The sequence below is a fragment of the Ambystoma mexicanum genome, chromosome 10 (genome assembly GCF_040938575.1).
Source record: "Ambystoma mexicanum isolate Mex_15411 chromosome 10, UKY_AmexF1_1, whole genome shotgun sequence".
Taxonomy (NCBI): Eukaryota; Metazoa; Chordata; class Amphibia; order Caudata; family Ambystomatidae; genus Ambystoma; species Ambystoma mexicanum.
Window position 1 is genome coordinate 1,564,453,444 of NC_090932.1, and position 19,767 is coordinate 1,564,473,210.

A 19,767-nucleotide genomic window follows, 5' to 3' on the forward strand; every position below is an offset into this window, starting at 1 on the left:
AGGGCAGGAGATACCTGTCACCAAAATGAAACACAAATTAACCGATTGCACTACATGACACATGATGCATCACTATCTTCATTCAACACACCAACTCCACACCCATATGCATGCTAGGCCACTCCAAAGGAATATACACACCCCTAAATCAGTATCGATACATAACGAAACCAATCGAGGTTAATACACCATTGGCAACGTCGGTTACTGTGCATGCGTCCGTCAAGATAGAACCCATGACATGGGATTAGTAACGTGCCTAGACACAAGTGTATGAAGGCGCGTCGAGACAGGGAGGATCCGACAAGGGCAGATAGACGTAAGTCCCACTATGGCAGCCTTGCATCACATAGCGCAGGGGAAGGGGATTGAATCAAAAAACACATGTACATGGCAGACCCTAAATGGAATCATCTGTCCATGCATCCATTCATCATTCCCTCATCCCGCAATGAAAACGCATGAACATTCACTCACATAATATGTGAAACTTCCATCGCGTCTGTGCGTAATGCAGTCTGCAAAAACCACTGTGCTCCTGGCCGGATCTGTAGTGTCGTGAAGCTAGATGGACTTGGGAACGTCCTGCCTTATCGTCCACTACGCTATTGCGCATCCCATTCAATTCATGTCATTCATTGCTTGCTCGTTATGGGCCCTGTCCCAAGGACATTCAACAATAGAACGTTACATTTCCAGGCAGACCTGTGGGCGTCTCCTCACCGCTACTTCGCAACCAAAAATCCTGGCCTTCGAATTCCACACTTGCAACATTACGTCGAAAAGGCTTCTGTGAACGCTTGCATTCACAATTACATCAATGTAGTGCGGCTGTGTGTCATAATGCTAACTGGCTGCAATCACAAATGGGACGCCACGCCCGTCGGTGAAGTACGATACTGTGCTGCATGAGGGTCGGCCATCGATCGAGCCCTACATACCACTGACTCTTCACAGGTATGTAAGCGGCTGCAATCATAGCATGTGTAACAATGGGAGCATAGCATGAAAATCAGTCAAAGTACATCACACTGCCATCGGGATTTGATACATGATTCCAACCCCAAGATGCCATGCGGCCAAATGCAGCCTTACGTGCGGGACGTGCTCGGCCAGAAGGGATTGCATCTGCCACAGATTCATTCAATCAGCACAGGTGGAGGCCATACAGGCCGACAGCACATATATAGCAGACCCAAACCCCTCCCACAACCACTCCCACTCCAAAATGCTACCGGCAGGACTAGCGATGTTGGGCCTGGGGCACCAGATAGCACTGCAAGTGCTACAACTACAAGAAGACGACGAACAACAACAGGTACAACAACCGGGCGCACAGGGGAGACGGAGGAGAAGGAGGAGGAGGAGGGCAAGGCAGGGTCAGCAAGGCCCACAAGCACTGCCACTACCACCACGCAGGCGGCCCGCAATCCCACGCCTCCGAGCTGATCCGTTCAACCTCACTGCTGAGCAGATCCACACCCTCTACCGTTTGGACCGGGACACCATAATCGCCATTGTGGACATGACACATGCTGACCTCGTGAGCATGATAGATAGCCCAACCGCCATCCCACCCCTACTGAAGGTGGTGTCTGTACTCCACTTCCTGGCCACAGGCACCTACCAGCACACAGTGGGACAGTTGCATGGCATTTCACAGCCACTGTTCTCACGGACACTCTCCCAAGTGCACGATGCCCTCCTGAAGCACGCCGACGACCACATCACACTACCACGCACGTACCAGGAGATTACCAACGCAAAGGTGGGATTCCATGCACTTGGCGGCATCCCGGGTTGCATTGGTGCCATCGACTGCACCCATGTTGAATTGGTTGTCCCACATGCCATGGAGGTCCAGTACCGCAACCGGAAACAATTTCATTCAATCAATGTGCAAATGGTGTGTGACTCCAACAAGATCTTTACGCATTGTTGTGCCAGATTTCCAGGATCTACCCATGATTCTATGGTCCTGAGGAACACAAGAATACCACGCTACATGGAGCGACACGCAGGGCACAGATCCTGGCTACTCGGTGAGTCTCATTCCATGCATGACATCGTGGCCCATTTGATGCGTCAATGACCTTGCAGGAGGGGGGGGGGCTACTTAGCACTATCATTCCACTGACACCCTTTATTCGTCCCATACAGGTGATGCCGGGTATCCACTGAAGAGATGGCTCCTTACACCAATCCGGAACCCACAGAACCAGCATGAGGAGGACTACAACCATGCCCACTCACGTAGCCGTGTGGTCATTGAACAGGCATTCGGCCTACTGAAGGCTCGTTTCCGCAGCCTCAGCAGGTCTGGCGGGGCACTCATGTACAGCCATGAGAGGGTTTCTAAGATGGTCATGGCATGTGTCATGCTGCACAACATGTGCATACGTAGGAATGTGCCCATGCCCCCTGACGCTGTACTGCATGCACCTGAAGATGATGATGATGAGGGTGGGGATGTGGAGGGACGCCAGGGAGTCCATGAGGCACAGGATGCACGTGCAATCCGACAGAGCATCATAGATGCATGCTTCTAGCAACCACGCATGGTGCCTATTACACGGAAAGGGGACCTGTGGCACTGTGTGTGTGTAGTACACGCACATAGTGGACTGTACGCCTATGAAGGCCTCGTACGCAAATATCAATGTCCACACATGTCATTGGATGATAATGAAGTGCTGTATTGTTAATGTGATTTGATTCATACACCCTATGGACCCGCCACCCAGTGAAGCCCAACACACCCCCTCCACCCTACTTCCTCCCCCCCCAACACCAGTGTCCAGATATGCATGCTGCCCGTGGGTAGACGCTATTGCAAGCCCCCTCTACGGGTATCAGGGGCACCCCTGCCCGTGGAGCGCAGGTTCCTGCCAGATCTGCGTTGGGGGCTGCCCTGGACGGAACTTGCCACGGATGACGTCTCTGCCTGCTCGCGTCCATGCATGTCTCTGAGGGTTTGTGAGAGCTCCGAGAGCACACGGCGCACAGCAGCAAGTTCAGCACAAACGTCTTTGGACGTCGCATGCAGTTCCCCCCTCAGGCTCTCGGTGCTTTTCTCCATTTGTGCTCTCAGGCTCTCGGTGCTTCTCTCCATTTCTCCCCTGAGGCTCTCACTACTTTTCTCTATTTGTGCCCTGAGTGTCTCGGTGGATGTTTCCATGGCTGCCCTGGAACCCCCGCATTCATTTGCATGGTCCTTGAGTAGCGTGGACGCTTCCTGCTGTTGCTCGATCAGCAGGTCGAGGGACTGTTGCCTCTGCTGGGCCATGGACATTTGCGGTGGTGTGACAGGGGGGCTGCTCAACACATGTTGCCTTGGCACAGGACTTGTGGGGGTTGGCCAGTCGTCGTCTTCAGGGTGCCCCTGCGTGGTTTCGTCATGGTGTAGGGGATGGAACATGCAGGGGGATTGGGAAAGGTCATGGATGGTACCTACGTCGCCAGCACTGTTTTCCGTGTCGGAGCATGCTGGCATGACAGCTGTGTCACCTATGGTGCTGCTACCACCAGAGGCAGTGCCATCAGATACGTTCTTTGGGGGGACCTGTGGTGCTGGGGTTGTGGACTTGCTGGCTGCTGGGGTGCCTGTTGCAGTCCCCTCCAGTGTGCTGGCACTTGATTCCTGCTGCTGCCGTGTCTTGATCCTTGCACCTGAGGTGGAGGCTCTTGGGACGTTGGTCCTGGCCCTCTTTGCAGGCGTGCTGGTAGGGGTGTCCTGCAGCTCGTCGTTGGTATCGGACCCTGTGGTGGAGTAAAGAGGGGCGAGCGTTAGTTATGGGTCTGTCGGATTTGGAATGGCAACGTGTCAAATGCATTGGGGTGGTACATGAGGCTGATATGGGACTGGGCCTTGGAGGTGGTCTCATTTTCGTGTGGATTGAGGATGCATTCATTTGGCTGCCTGCAGTTAGGGGGTGCATGCTGCACATGTAGGGGTTGTTTATGGCATCTTGATTAATTTGTTTATTCATTCTGACTTTTAGAGGGCGCTGTCAGGGCAAAGTATGTATTGCACTATGGGGTCACATGGTACTGCACATGTTCGTGGTTTGTGGATTTCGCATTGTTTCTCTTGGCAAACCTACCTGATTCTCCGGATGTCGGCACTCCTTTCTCCATCCCTCCGACTCCCTCTATGCTCTCCATTCCTATGGTGGAGGCGCAGATCTCCTCCCAGGGGGTCAACTTGATGGGCGACTCTGATCCCCCCCCGGTAGCTGTGGCGATGTTCCTGTTCGCAGAAAGTATGCTGCGTACGCGGATCCGCAGGTCGTCCCACCGCTTGCGACATTGCTGTGGCGTGCGGGGTGTTGTCCCCACCGCACTTACGCGCTGTGCCACAAGGGCCCATATGGCCTTCTTGTTGGCAAGGGCCGTCCTGGTCATTTGACTGGAGAAGACGACGGCGCCATTTTCCTGCAGGGTCTCGGTCAGCACGGTCAGTTCCTCTCGGGAGAAGTGGACCTGCCGCTTGCGATCACACGCTTTCTTGGCTACCTTTCCCATATTTATTTTTTGAACTGGGGTTGCTAACGGGTTGGGATGTGTGTCAGGGTCGGATTTTTAATGGTTGTGTTGGGATTCGGATTTTATAGTTGTGCGGCGTGCTGTTTCCCGTTCCGGCCACATGCTTTTACTTCCGTTTCCGTATATTTACGGTGCCCGTAATTTGCGGTGCCCGCTCATTACGGTGCCCGCTCATTACGGTGACCGCTAAGATGGGTGGCGGTATTGCACCTGGTGCAGCGTACGGCGGCGGTAAGGGCCGTTTTGGGGTCATTTCCGCCATCGCAGCCTTTCGGATTCCGCCATGGCGTAATGCTCGTGCCCGATGGGTCGTAATTAGCCGCACTTTGCTCCTTCGTGCAATGGCGGAAACGCTATTTACGCTGTTGCGGTCCGGTCAGTCAATTTCCGCAAGGGTCGTAATGAGGGCCACTGATTTTACATCGATGTCCTTCTGAAAGCACTGCACTGCCTCTCTCCCCACCACAAAGCCTTGAGAGGACCCCCTCCAGCACCAACGCTGTAAGGTAAGCCCTGCTGGGCCCTGAATTCTTTTTTAGCACCCCCAGCTGGAGCGTAGTATTTTCGCATTAGCGCTGACAAAATTGAAATAACTGTATTCATAAAAAAGCATTTTTATTCTGAAGTAACTTAGAAATCTATCGGCAGAGTTCCTTGCCGCACATCTGGCAGTGTGTTCGAGTTTGCACAGTGGTGTGATTGAAGACTTCCTTTCCAGCATGGCTGCCGCTGGAGCTGGTGTACCGGAGGGCCTGCCTTGCTTGGCTCCCCTGATCCGATTAGGCCCTGCCTCTATCTTAGGCCCAATCAGGCGCACCAGCAGGCAAAAGCCGGTCCACACCCAATACCCACTGCTTACGGACCTCTCTGTGCCTGTCCGGCAGAGGAAGGCCTGCAGGTCCTTCTCTGTACTTTGTCCCCTCTCAAAGTATGATTCCAGCTCCAGGCGTCATGACTGCTTCTCAAGTGACATTGCAACTAGGGATCACCACACTTCATGCACAACTTCTAGTGAGTGATGGCTGAACTATCCCTTTGCCTCCTCCACGAATTGAACTTTGTCTTGTGCCTTTGTTCTCTGCCTTCCTGCCTCCCTTCTCACACCTAATCCTACCACTTCTTTCACTGCATTTGCATTTAGAAATCGTTTTTTGCTGTCCCCTTTCATCTGTGCACCATTTTTGCATGCTTTTAAGGCCTATGTTTGAAAATCGAATTTGGCATTGTGCCTGCTTTTAAAGCCTATGTTTGAAACTTGTTTTTAGCTTTGCTTTTTCATCTGTGCACCCTTTTGCTTGCATGTAAGGCCTATGTTTGAAAATCAAATTTTGCATTTTGCCTGCTTTTAGGGCCTATGTTTAAAAATCAAATTTAGCTGTACCCTTTCATCTGTGCACCATTTTTGCTTGCATTTAAAGCCTACTTTTAAAAGTCACTTTCCTTTTGAATTTCATTTTCACCTTTTCTGTCTACTAGGACCCATGGTGAGTTTAGCTAGAAATGTGCAGTGCAGCCACTCTTCCTCATTCCTCTACTATCCACGTTCGCCCCTGTGGCTCTCACCCATCTTGTCTAACTGCTACACTATCACCTATCTCCCGTCTCTCTTGAAGTCAGTTAGGAAAAAGCATAAAAAAGAAATTTTGAGTGCAAACCCTTGGGCTTTCCATCGCAGAAACCTATGGCAGGGCTTCTTCCAGAGAGGCTTTCACTGATATCCTCTTCTCTCCAGACCTATGGGCCCCTCATCTCATCTCTACTCTCACTCCTTCCTCATCCTCTCCCATTAACGGTGGTTCCAAGTGGGAAGTCCTCTTGGCTGGCTTCTCATCTTCACTTTGTTTCGTTCATGTCTACCACACAGGCACTATCGTGGTTCAGGGTCCTCAACCCAACCTCTTTGTCTTTGACTGGATCCTGCTGCCTCTCCTCCCACTATTCTCTCTGCCCATCCCCTTCCTACCAGTGTTCCACACCTTAGTAACCCTCCTCAAAAAACTTTCAAAGACAAAGACCTCCTTCACCTGGCTCCTCTTAACACCCGCAGAGCCAACAAACACTCCGCTGACATCTGCCGCCTCCTTGAAGAGATTGACCTCAACATTCTTGCTCTTACCGAGACTTGGTTGAATGCCAGCTCAGTCACTGCTTTTGTCTCGCTCCTCCCCGATTGTTGTAAAGTAATTTCCAAGCCTCTACCTCACTGGGCTGGCGTTGGGGTTGCCTTAATCTTCCCTGAGTGGGTTCCTTCCACCATCTTACCCACTCAGCTCTACTCTTCCTTTGAGAGTCTGGTGTTCAAATTGGTCAACTCACCCTCCTCCACCTTGACCTTTGCCACGATTTACCAGCCTTCAGGCACTACCACCATGTTGCTCTCTGAATAGGCTGATTTCTGTTTTTCCTTACTTTCATCCACCTCCAATCTCCTCCTATTGGGTGATTTCAACATCCAGTTGGACTCCCCTGTCACAGCATCTACTCCTTTCATTGACCTCTGCTCCTCTCTATCTCTATCCCTCTCCACTCTGCTGGACACACTCCTGATGCCCTCATTCACTCTGACCTTTCTGTCTCCTAATCACTTGTCACCCCTATCTCTTGGTCAGACCATTCTCTCCTCCCCTCTCATTTGAGGCCCTTTGGCCCTCTGACCGCACCCCCAAAAGCTCTGCCAACTTCATACACTCGCCAGTCTCTGTGCAGTCTCTGCCTTGCCCTCCACATTCATCCCACCTCACCCCCTACCACTGACTCTATCACTGACTCTGCTCTCAGTAACCTCCATTTGTCCATTACCAATACACTTGACATTCTTGACCCAGTCATGAGGATCCGCCTGAATCCCACCTTTAAGCGTAACACCTGGTACGACTCTGAACTTGCCGCCCTGAAATGAAAGTGCAGAGCGGCCGAACGTAGGTGGCAAACCACTGACGCATCCTCTGACAAACTGGTCCGTCGCCTGCTCGAAAGGCAATACAGACTCTGTCTGTGCCAAGAAATGAGCCCACATATAGGCATGGATTTCCGGTGCATCCAACAACACGGCAGAACTTTTCAAGATCTGCAGGGAACTAGCCAACCCTTCCATAGTCTCCTCCTCCCCTCCCCCTTCCCAGGCTCTCTGCAATAGACTGGCCACTCACTTCTCCACAAAAATTCAGGACATCCTGAACACCATTGTTACTCACCCTTCCAACCCTTCCAACCCTTCCTACTCCCCCTTGCCTCCCTTGGATCCTCACCCTTCTCCTTCAACCATATCCTTTCTCTACCCTGTCACACCTGAAGAAGTTACTAGAGTTGTCCGCTCCATGAAGGTCTCTTCTAAACACGTTTCCCCTTGCTCATTCAGAACCATTAAGGACAACATTGGATCTCTTGCTGCACTGATGGATTTCTGTAATCATTCTTTTGCCACTGGATCTTTCCCCTCCTCCCTCAAGCACTCCCTTTTGCACCCCTTCCGGAAAAAAGCCTCAGCATACGCTAACTGTCCGGCACATCATCCTATTGGATGGGGAAGCGCCTGCGTGGCTCCGCCCACGCATTCAGTAATTTAGAAGAAGAAGAAGAACTACCACCCAATTTCCACCCCCTCACCCTTCCTGGGGAAACTGCTGGAGACAATGGCCTTGCCCCAACTCAACTCGCACACTGAACTTGTTGGTTCTCTCCACGACCATCAATCTGGATTCCGAGCATCCAGAGGCATGGAAACTGCTCTTCTGAACACCTGTAAAGAACTTATTGCATCTCTTGACTCCAACTCCCCAGCTGTACTCATCCTACTCAATCTCTCCTCTGCCTTTGACACAGTCAACCATTCCATCCTCAAACAAAGGCTCCACGATACCCTTGGTATCTCGGAGTGGGCACTGGAATGGCTGACATCCTTCCTAACTAACCGCAAGTCCCAGGTCATTCTGGGCGCCTCCTATTCTCCTACTTCCTTCTCCACCTGTGGTGTCCCTCAGGGCTCTATCCTCACCACTTGGCTCTTTAACATCTACCTTGCTCTGCTCTGCTTGCACGCCTCATTTCTTCCTTCTCCCCCAAATTCCAGTGTTATGCTGATGACCCACAACCCTTTTTCAAACTGCCTGCTGACCCTTTTGCACCTTACATCGTCCCTGACTGCCTATCTGCCATCCAGTCCTGGTGCATCGTCAACGATCTCTGCCTCAATGTCTAAAACTGGGTTCCTTCCCATTAGGACCCCTGTTCCCTCCTTCTCACCCTCACTCTGGCCTTCCTCCTTGGGCTCTCCCCCTGCGCCTTCCACTGAAGCCAGAAACTTTGGAGTCATCTTCGACTCCTCTCTCTCCTTCCTCCCTCACACTCAGGACATTGCCAAGAAGTCACACTTTTAGCTCTTCCTTCTCAAAGGACTTCTTCCTTTTCTCACTTTCCCCCAGAGGCTCAATGTGACTGAAGCCCTAGTTCTCTCTAGGCTTCACTATTGCAATAGCCTCCTCCTGAATCTACCTTCTTCCACTCTGTGACCCCTCTGGTTAATCCAGAATAGGGCAGCAAGACTTATCCTTGGCCTTAAGCCCAGGGACCGCATTTCTCCTGCCCTAAAAAGTCTTCACTGGCTCTCGGTTGCTGCAAGGATTAAATTCAAATCCTCTGTATCATCCAGAAGGCTGTTTGGGCCCGGGTACCACACTATTTTCAACTTCAACTTTATCTCACTAAATACTCTCCTTCTAGACCTCTACTTTCCTCTGGCACCAACTCTATGTGTGTAACAGAGAGTAGGAGGTCAATCACTCTCCTCCCTTGGCTCACTCCAATGGAACAGCCTCCCCCTCTCTCTGTGCCTTGAGCAGAACATCCTTAAATTCAGGAAGCTCCTCAAGGCTTTCCTCTTTACCTCCTGCTTCCCTTCTCTGTTAATTTGCACAGCTGCTGTGATTTGTGTCCTTGGCCCTCATGCATTCTTGTGGCCCCTGACCTCCCACACCCAATTGTCCCAGCTCCTGTCTACCCTCAGCACTTGCTCTTGCACTTCCTCCGCCTTGGAGGATCGCACTTAGCCATCGGGGCCCCTACCTGTGTATCACTCTCCTCACCATGCACTTTTACTGTGCACTCATCTGTGGCTCACCCACGAGCACAGACACTTCAGCACTTCCCTGATTCCCTTCTCCCTGCTGCACTTGCACGTTCTGTATACTCACAAGGCACAATAGGTTTGTCCTTTCTTCCCTTTTTTATCCCCCAGTTTTAAATAAATGTGTGTTTACTAATGTGTTTTACATTCTTTTTCCACCCTTTGCTCTGTGGACACTTTGAAACAGTATTTACTTGCTGTATAGGCACCTAACAAGTGAACAATAAATAAATACATGTTTACAAGCCCTGCTGTAACACCATCTCTGCCTGTAGATCCAACAGCATGCAGACAATGCTTTTCCCCATCCAGGCACCAGACTGCTATTGCTAAGGATTTTGGGCATGTTACAAAAATCACATACACAAAAATCTCTGTCTATTTAGTGACAACCTTTCTGTAATGTTGGCAATAGGTTTACTGGCCTATTTCTTTGTAGAAAACCATGAATTCAGACAGCTGATTGGCCTCTTTGATCATACTTGGAAATTATAAGTTGGAACTACTTCATGTGAACATCAGTACCACGCGTCTGCCACCATGTCATGAAAGCAGTGGGAATGGCACTGGATCAGTACAAGGATAACAACATCCACCTACTCATGGACATATGGAGCAGTGCTGAAGGGACAGATCTCTTGGCTCTCACTGGACACTGGGTCAGCATCACCCCTAACTCTTGTGAGCAAAGCCCAGGGCAGCAGCCACAAAATGTCAATCACCAACATGCCCGCTTGTGCATGGAAAGGTTTAACTGCAGGTCCCACAGGTGAGTATATCTTTGGGTGAAAGTAAAGGAGATTGTGGCACATGGGAATCACTCCTCCTGGTTTACAATTGGGCTTAGTGACAGACGACAATGGGTCCAAAATTGTTGATACCATGAGGATAGGTGAGACCATATATGCACCCTGCTTTACTCATGTTCTCCATCTCGTGGTGACCTGCTTCATAAGCCAATAGCTGCATCATGATGAAATGCTTGGTGTGGACTAGAAGATCTGTCCCCACTTTAGCCACTCCTACAGTGCACAACAAATGACAACACCTCCTGTGACTGGTCAGAAATGTGAGGCGACCAACTTTGTCAAGGTTTTTTAAAAGATGCAATTTTATTAACTCAAAAGGTTGGATGACGCCTCATATCCCTATCCTGACAAGGATTTCACTGCCTAAAATAAACTAAAGGACACAACAACGGTATTCTCTACCTCACACTTAATCATACACACTTTAACAAGGCATATATATGGCAATTTCAACAGCAGCAAATATAACAGTTAAATTCACTTCATAATAAATGTTTCCTCTTCTAATCCTGGTTAATCCCCTTTCCCCAGATTCAAGTAGGATTTTGTGTAACAGTTCCAAAAAGGTTTAGGAAATCCTGTATCATAACAATGTTCTCTTTGGTTCCAATTTAAGAACACACAATTCCAATTTGATAACACCAAGTCCTTGATAAAAACTTCTGAACATACAGTGCCAATTTGGTAACATCAAGTTCTTGAAAATAACCTCTGTGCATCAACTCAGAATATGTCCTTACTTCATTGGTTTCTACAAAAAGGTCTTTGTCAGGATATGTCTGCACCAGTTCACAAAAACAATTTTTTGACAATATTAAAGACTTCAGTGGCAGTCCACATAACACTTGCTTCAATGTTATTAATTTGTCAGGATGATTCTGCATTGATTAACAAAACATTTGTGTGGTTCTTCAACTTCTTCAAGAAATTTAACCATGCCACAGTACTTCACAGGATTCCACCTGGTCTACTCACCTGCCAGGCTTATTAAGACAAAGTTCTCTGCTCTGGTGTACTCCCTTGCCAGAACAGAGCGATCTACTACAACAGTCTCTGACCTGGTGTACTCTCCTGCCAGAATAAATTGCTGGTTGTCAGTACTTTAGTTGGACCTCGACCAAAACAAATGAGCAATGTATTTTGCTCCACAACTTCAAATATAAGAACCACTTCAAGGGAAACAATAACCACACTGATGCTGTTTGTTACATCTCGGTGGTCACCACATTCTCTGCAGGTTATGCTCCACACCCTCTGGTCATCTTCCCTCAGAAGGGCAGCCTTCCTGCCACTCTTGTGTCTTCCCTTTCCCACTAACCAACCACTGATAAGGGTTCTGTTTCAATGTCATGCTTCTTTGGTAATATGGGTTCAAGTCCTTCTCTCTTGGACCTCCTTTTCATGTGGGCAATAATTTGTATCCACATTGAAAATACCAACTGTCTTCTTTCGGCTTTGGCAATTATGGTTCTTTCTTAATTGCTTTGATATATTTCTTTTTTGGCTTTGGCAATGAATATTTCTCTTTTCTATCGTAGATATTGCCCCTTTTCATTGCTGGTTCTTTTTATGTCCCACAATGTCACAATCACCTGCTTCTGATATGGCATTCAGATTCTTATGCTGCCATCTGTGCCCTTGTAAATCAGCGTGGTTGTTAAGATAGGAATGAACTCGTTTTCTATTAGTTCAGTATTTAAAATGGCTCTTTTCCACTTGTTTTACTTCACTTATTACTTTACTATAGTTGGGGCCCCTGAACTTGGCCAGCGGGAGGATACGGAGGCCTTCGGGATCACTATCTAACAGTGAACTCGCTGGGTCTGGCGTGCGCATCCGTTTATCGTGCTGCCTCCAGGTCCTCTGCTTCACTCTCCCCACGTGGTCCGGGAATCTCTTCTCCACAGTCCTCTGCTAGTGTTTACTGCCAGAAGGGCTTTCCTGGCTCCAACAGCACATCAGTGCTTGCCTGCAACCGGTGTTTGGAAAACAAAGGGGAAAGTTATCAAAAGGTGTGCTTTCCATTATGCAACCTCTTCAGCTGCGTTCCTCAGGGGCAGAGTCATCTCTCGCAATGCTTCCCGCTGTGCCAGCTCTACAATTATGGCCTGAGCAATTAGGACCCTCTACAACCTCACCTGCCAACGTGGTCCCGGCATCTGTGCTCCCACACAACCTCTGCGCCACCACGTGGCAGTAGGAAAACTACCCCACCTTCTACTGTTACTCCTCTCTATGGCCTGTACTTGAGGGGGCTTTTTATGCCTCCCTGTCCTCCTCAGGTGTGGGTCATTATTCTTTATTGATTGCGACCTGCAGTCCTGTTCCCCTGCAGTCTTCTTCCTCATCCCAGTACTTGTGTTTTATGGGATTTGTAGTCCATAATATAGAATTCAGCTTCCTTAGTGAAGTTATCATTATCACGTTCACTTTTCATTTTACATCTATTCCCTAAAGTTCTATGAGGATTGTAAGTATTCTTTGACTTTGCAGGAATTAAATTGGTACCATTTAAAGACTCTTTTTCCTTAGTTCTCTGGGACTCATGGGGTCTTTTATTTTGATAAATGTCATTGACTTTAAGAAAGATGTTCTGGCTTTCAGAATATGACTGCTTGTAGAAATCTTCATCTATATTCCGACAGTCAGTTTGGGGAAATAAAAACGCTCTCTGACAGCAAGCCATTGCATATTCCGGCCAAATGACACAAAATCCCTTCTGTGCAATCTAAAAGACTCTGCTCAATTCCAATCACAATTCACAGTAATACTATGAAAAAAAACATTTCAGAACCTGCTCTGCGGTTACCCAGCTAAACCTAAAGTTCGGATCTATAGTAACCCGCATGAATCAATATACTTCCATCACATACAATGTAAGCACATTTCTGCTGCATCAAAATAAAAGAGGAGCATACTTTAAAGCACAGAATTCAAGTCAGCAAAACCCACTGCAAGTAAAGTGTAGCCCAAAGGCAAAACACCCCCGGTAATTAGGCCCCAGGGCTGCAGGACATCAGGACCTCTGCACACAGCAAGACCCCCAATCAGCCAACGCCCATGTGTGGGCTTCAGGAAGTTCTTTTAGGGTAAATGTGGAAAGTCCCTAATTAAAAAACCTACTTGTCACTTTATAGACAGTCTCCCAGGTTCAAAGGCAGGTTCAATGTAGCAGGGACGTTAAGGCCCTGCCCTAAAGGGCGATGTGTATCAACCACTTATTTGGTACATCCCCTCAGCTTTAAGTGTGGGCAAACAATTTCAATGCTCAGTGACTTATTTGTCGTGCGCAAAAAACTTGCATGGTCTGTCTGTGTCTGGATATCATTCAATAGCAAAAAGTGTCTTACGTGGCTAAGGCCAGGTTTTATCTGTGCCCGGAATAATATTCCTGGGAAAGGCCGTCCTAAAACAATTATGTGTTTTCTATATCAGTTGCCCGCGTTTTGCTTCTGACGACTGGTATCCTAGTCCTGTTATCATAGCGCAACTAAAAGCTTGTATGTATAAAGGGCCATCAAGGATCTTTGCACAGTACATCTATTCCGCTTTATGGGGAATTGAAAAACATTTCACTTGCATGGCTTTCTGGCTCAGTGTGTAAGCTTATATAGACTATGCAGAATTGGATATGCAAACATGGCTGCTTGCATCTATGTCTATCTTAACTACCAATCATTAAACTAAAAGGAATGGCATATATATATATATATATATATATATATATATATATATATATATATATATATATATATATATATATATATATATATATATATAGACATGAATGTAAACACCTTACAATGCAGTATCTACGAAATTAGGCTTATATAGGCCACTACAAGCATATAGTACATTGAGTGCTTCTTGCTGAGTGAAGCGCTATATTGCTATGCAGTATAGACTGGCTTTTTATCTAGGCCCTGTAGTCCAACTATGCGCATTGGCACCTTGCTTGCTAACTTGCTTCAAGGCACTATATGAGGGGAATGCTGACACGAAATGGGGTCTCATGTGCTATAGGTCCTATACATGACATCTCCCCTTGAGATGCCCCTGAAATGGAAAACGTATCCGAATCATAACTATTAATCTACATCTTATTAGAGTTTCCAAACATCACTGTTTTGCACTTCTCCCCTTGCATTGTGCAACCTCATTTCTAGGCGCTTCTAGATCACATTGGGGGATTCATCTTCTCCACTGAAAGGGCCATTAACATAACAATTGTTACACAAATATATGCCTTAGGGTGTTCTCTGTTGATTAGAGGCTATGGACCTCATTACGGGTCTGGAGGGAACTGTGCCGGTATAACTGGCAGGTTGCTGCCGGACTCGTAATGAATTACCAACGCCTGACTTCCCAGTAACACCAGGGTATTCCGACCCTGGCGTCCGGGAATTCAGGCACCAGTGATTTTGTAAGTACCCATTCCCATGGAGTCCAATAGGACTCCATGGGAATGGAGACCACGGAAGCACCGGCGCCATTAATAACTGGTGCTTCCGTGAATCTCTGTGGGCGGGTGCCGTTCCGCCCACTAGGTCTGACCCTGGTGGGTGGGACGGCACTCGCCCACAAAGTCGTACTATGCTGGTCCGGTAACAACGGTGCCAGTAGGCTTACCAGCACCATTGTTACCGGACTGGCATAGTTCGAATGATGCCCAATGACGTGCATATAGTCATGCTAATGCCACACAGACACGTGTGAAGTAGGACGGTGAAGCTTTGTAAAGAGCTTCAAAGCCATGCATCGCCAACACCACGTGGAAAACCTAGGATGTTCAGGTGTTTAACCTTTGCCAGGAACAATCTGAAACTGCATATGGGTGCAATAGTTACTGTGCAATCTCCACTGGCCCCCCAAACATCCCCTGGTTAAATGTGCATTTGGTAATGTTAATTTCTATTGCCTCTCCAAGCCCAGGGGTGCAATGCGCATCTGCAGGCATCGCAGATCCGAGACTCACTGCAATCCAAAAGGAAACATGTACGGAAAGGGGGAGGTAAGGCCTTGGTCTAGCACAGGTAATATCTCCATGCAAAATCGTGCATTTCATTACAGTGCTGGGTCATGTATAATACCCAGTCCTTTGCAGGGGAAATACAGAGTGTACTGTCCCCTATTGGGAGTATAGCTCAATGGCTACGAGCTCGCCTTGGAAACAAGAGAACACGGAGCAACACAGGTTCGGTCCGCGCTTAGAAACCTCTGGGTATTAAGCACGTTATAAATAACCTATCATATCTATATACATTTTGTGCAAAGGGTACGGCCCAATCTGGGGTGTCATCATTATCACGTGTCCCTTCTTGGGACCGTGTCAGTCACCCTTGGCTCTGAATTTGCAGGGAACTGTCCCTCTCCTGGTCTAGCCGAGAGCAAATTCTAGCCTCTTGGAACGAAAAGCTGGAGCTACTGACACTAAATTAGAAAATAGTGAACGTCTTCCCTCACCATCATTCAGCTCTGAATGTGCGCTCACTACGATTTACATTTATTTATGTGGGCCTAGAGATGTTTCCCCTACCAAGCCCGTTAGTCACCTGTTGCAGTACTGTTTAAATAACAAACCTTGCTTGTAACAGTGTTCTGCTCATTTTACAACCTACCAACCAACCAACCTAGCTGAGTTCTTATGAGCTCTCGAACTCTGCACACCCATTTATGGGGCTGTACCCAATGCATACAACTGATGGATAGATGGAGAGAGAGGAAGGTTAGAGACGCTTAATCAGCATCACAAAACGGTTAATGGTGTGTGTGTGTCATTTCATCAGTATACTGGAGTCACAAATGAGCATGTTATAAAAAAGAAAGACAGATTATTTACATATCAAATCCTCAATGAATTCTCACTTCCATAAATAATAAACCTATTGTTATAACACATCTTTTTGTCATCAGGCGTCTCTCCAAAGTTCTCTATTTGCACATAAGATCAAACACCATTGGCAAAAGGCTGACAAGTGACGTCACTGTACTTAAGTCAAGCTACAAAAACCCAAACATGGGCTTCAAACCACATGAGCGTTTCAACACAGCCCAGTCTAGCCCATCATGGGCTCAATGACACAAAATCCCTTATGTCCAATCCAAAGACTCTGCTCAATTCCAATCACAATTCACCGCAATACTGTGAAAGACCTTTCAGAACCTGCTTTGCGGTTACCCGGATAAACATTAAAGTCTAGATCTATAGTAACCAGCCTGAATCAATATACTTCCATCACATATAATGCAAGCACATTTCTACTGCATCGAAATAAAAGAGGACCATACTTTAATGCACAGCATTCAAGTCAGCAAAACCCACTGCAAGTAAAGTGTAGCCCAAAGGAAAACGCCCCCGGTAATTAGGCCCCAGGGCCACTCCTAAAAGCGTGTAGGTATAAAGGGCAAGCAAGGCCATTTGCAGAGTACATCTATTCCTACTCGGAATCCTTATAGTACTTGCATGGCTTGGTGGCTCAGTGTGTAAGCATATATAGACTGTGCATAATTGAATATGTACACATTGCTGATTGCATCTATGTATATCTTCACTACCAAGCATTGTACTAATATGTTTCAAATAATGTAAACACATTACATGGCTGCATCTACAAAATTAGGCTTATATTGGCCACTAAAGGCCTATAGCGCATTGAGTGCTTCTTCCTGAATAAAGTGCTATATTACCATGTAGTATAAACTAGCCTTGTCGAGGTGCTATATTTCAACTCTGCATATAGCACCTTGCTTAATAACTTGCTTCAAGGCACTATATGAGGAGAATGCTGACATGAAATGGTATCTCATACCCTACTTTACCCCCCTGTGGACAGAATGGGTCCTACCGCATGCCAAGGGATTAAGGCAAAGGCTGACGTCCCTCATCCAGTCCTGAGAGTCTGAGATGGGGTTGCTAACAGAGGCAGGACCGTAGGAGATGGAAGGCAGTCTGAAAGTCACCAGCACACATTCGGAAAGGGATGGTGAATGGAGAAATAAGGTCAGCCAGCAGGTGTCTCAAGTAGGCGTTAAGAAGCCAAGGGGAGTGTGTGGAGCCCCGGGGGACACCACAATGCTGAATGATAGATTTAGAATGGAACGCTCCAGTTTTTTATCTGGATTTCCCTATCAGACGGAAAGGGAACAATGAAATGCAGAGCAACACCTGAGATGACACATGATATTTCCAAATGGGGGGGGGGGGGGTGTGTGACGTGGTTAACTGTGTTGAATGCCAGTGAAAGGTCTCGAAGGACGACGGCAGCCTGTGCAACCTGTCTTAGCATCAGCTGAGTTTCCCGAGGCCTTTACTATGTGTCCTGTGATTTTGATGAGATGCTGCCCATACTCTCCAGCGCCTGCATCATTTCCGTCTGATTGAGCTTGGTGTGAGAGCTTCCGTTTGGCTGTCAAGGTCAGTGATGACCTCATACCTCTCAGTGTCTGTCGCTAGTCTCATGTGAAACCCTTGCAGTCGCCTGGTGGTGGAAATTATGAGAAGGCTCACAGATCATTTTTGATAGCGTTATGGTGAACTGATTGACTCTCTACTTATAAATGGTTCAATCTGGTCATCATGAACTGGTCGACAGGCTATACTGGTAGACAGGCCTGGTCGAGCGGTTAGGCGGATTGACCAGTTCATGATGGGGGGATGGACATGGCTTAATTTGGGGGTGAGGTGGGGGGAGGGGATGGCAGCTGAATGATGGGAAAGGAGAAGGACAAACCCAGCGCTGAGGCATCGATCAGGGTCAGAGTGCAATTCTGGGGTTGGGGGAGCAGGGGAGTTTGGGCTGAGGATAAGGGGTAAGGACGGGTAGTAGCATGGCAGGGGACAGGGGGCACAGAAAGTCGGGAAAAGATAGGGGTGGGGGAATACTGGGGTAGGGGGAGGAGTGGAAAAAGATGTATGGGAATAGAGATGGAATGACAAGTATCATGGGGGTTAAGGAGGGAGCTGGAAAGAGGGTACAGGGGGAAGGAAGGAAGGAAGGAAGGAAGGAAGGAAGGAAGGAAGGAAGGAAGGAAGGAAGGAAGGAAGGAAGGAAGGAAGGAAGGAAGGAAGGAAGGAAGGAAGGAAGGAAGGAAGGAAGGAAGGAAGGAAGGAAGGAAGGAAGGAAGGAAGGAAGGAAGGAAGGAAGGAAGGAAGGAAGGAAGGAAGGGCACAATTCAGAAAAAGAGAAGAGAGAAAGAACAAAAAGAAAACGGCAATGAAAAGTGTAATGAAAAATGTAATCAGTAGAACTCTATACAACGTTAACAAGGAAAAAAAGAAAAACGTATTCAAATCTCACTTACATTCGTGAACGTATTAAATAGGTAAAAACTGTAAAGGGAACAATTATTTCAGAAATCGCAGAGCGGCTAATTGCCATGAAATGTGCGTGCCCGCTAACATCTTATGCCATAGGAGCTCAGGAGCGAGTATTACACGTTGTCCAAAACACTGGGCTCCGAGGTCCCTGAAAGCACTACATTCAATAAATAAATGGTACAACGTTTCCACTGCAACAGAATGTGGTCAAATGCGACAGCTTCGATTAGACCTGCCTATGTTACTCTAAGCAGCCCACGTTTCATAAATTGGATGGAGGATGAAACGTAATCTGAGAAAAGAATTTCTAGGCGCGTTATGTAGGAACAGGTTGGATTTCTTACAGTCGACAGTAGCTAGTATCCAGTCGTTCCCCAAAGTCTTGTTTTCGCAATGTAGGGGGCCGATGTGAGCATTTCCTTGGTGGCCGCCAGAGTGCTCAGACTGCACTGGCATTAGTTAAGCCACTTATTAAAGATGTCATCCAAGTTATTATTTAGGAGTATTCAGTCTCCACCACCGTGCACCTCTAAAAGCAAGTGACATGTTCCTGAGCACGTAGAGGAATTGCCACGTAAACATTGCCTCTAGCAAAGCGCTATATAAATACATGGAGAAAAGCGCTATGTAAATACACGCATCATTATCTAGCGAGAAGAGGCCAGATTAGTAACAAACCGTAGCGACTGGAACCCCCAGTGACAAACGCAACAGTCGCCCCCAAAAGCGACCCTGCAGCTTAGACCAGCGCCTCGTGTTGTTTAACGGGGATATTTCCGCTCCATGGGTCGGGGATAGGAGCACTTTGGACTAAATAAACTTTATAACTGGGAGAAGGGAGACGCACCCATTGTTACCATTAATGACATTAGCCTGAGAGACTAGTTAGACTGTCTAAGTTCTCCTGTCCCTCGTTTAGGAGAAGCCTAAATGCGTAAAGGACTTAACACCGATCCAAATAGCATTTGAAAGCA